Here is a 1,635-nt window from a genome sequence, read left to right on the forward strand (position 1 = left end):
AGACATGTTCAGAATCCAATTTTGCATCCAATCCGATTTGACTTCAATGTGAGAAATTCCGAATTAATCATTTCCTTTATTTGATTAAACTTTAACCATGATTGGCTAAGCTTAACCATATCTTCTAGGTCTTCCCAATTTGCCCTTTAAGCTTGGAATTTTTCCAGAAACGCTTTCTTTTCTTCCAAAAGCCTAAAAAACAAAGAAAATACATAAAGGAAGTAAAATGGCCTAATTAACCAAAACCAAAGGATTAAAACATGCAAGTTAAGGGATGAAAATATGAATATTTTAACACTTATCAGTGATGGACGACCAACCACTCCTTAAGAAAAAAAGAAATGTGACGAACAAATCTGCAGCTTGGGACCATTTCACTAGGGATAAAAGTACTCCCGATAATGATCCTGTAGCACATTGCAATTACTGTGGAGCTTCCTATAAATGTCATCCAAAAAACAATGGCACATCATCCATGTTGTATCATGTGAGCTCATGCCAAAAGTACAAGAGTCTAAAGGCTAAGCAAGATAGGTCTCAATCTAAGTTTACTTTTGGGGCCAAGCAAGATGGTACTAGTAACAACCTCATGATTGCCAATTATTTTGAGAAGGTTATTAGGGAAATACTTTGTGAAATGATTATTGTTGATGAAATGCCGTTTCTGATAGTGGAGGGAAAGGGATTTCAAAAGTTTGTTAAGCCTCTTGAGCCTCGATTTAATGTTCCTTCTTGCTATACATTGATGAAGGAATGTCTCAAGCTATATATAAAGGATAAAAACACACTGAACAATACATTTTTGACAACTGGTCAAAGAATTTGTTTGACAACCGACACGTGGACTTCAATTCAAAATATTAATTATATATGTGTCACTGGACATTTCATTGATCCTGATTGGACATATCATAAAAGAATATTAGCATTTCGTCGAGTGTCGGATCATAAGGGGCAAACAATTGCGAAAGAATTAAAAGAGTGTTTGGTAGAATGGGGGATTCATAGGATGCTGACAATATTAGTTGACAATGCAAGTGCTAATGAAACTACAATTGATTGGTTTAAAAAAAACAAAAAAAAAAACTACATCCAATAAGGAAGTTGTTTGTCATCACGAGTTTATTCATGTGAGATCTTCTGCACATATTCTTAATATAATTGTGCATGAGGGTTTGAAGAATGTTGACGATTTAATCATAAAGATTCGAAATATGGTGAAGTATGTGAAGTCTTCCCCCCAAAGATTGGCTCTCTTTAAGTCTTGTGCGAAAAGAAAAAGCGTCGAGTGTAATGCTTCATTGAAACTTGATGTTTCCACTAGATGGAACTCTACTTATATCATGTTGGAGATGGCAGAAAAGTACCAAAAGGCCTTTGAACTTATGCTAGATGAAGATGGGCATTTTATGAACTATTTGTATGATGATAGTGTAGGAAAAAAGGGGTTGGGAACTCTGACTGATGATGATTGGCACAATATCCGTCAATTTATTAAGTTCTTACAAGTATTTTATCATGCCACAGTGAAAATATCTGGTTCTATGTATTCAACTTCCAACTCATTTTTCGACATATTATGTTCTGTTCATTCATGTTTGACAGAGTATTGTGAAAGTAATGATCCTTTGTTGA

This window comes from Corylus avellana, chromosome ca4 (genome assembly GCF_901000735.1).
Source record: "Corylus avellana chromosome ca4, CavTom2PMs-1.0".
Taxonomy (NCBI): Eukaryota; Viridiplantae; Streptophyta; class Magnoliopsida; order Fagales; family Betulaceae; genus Corylus; species Corylus avellana.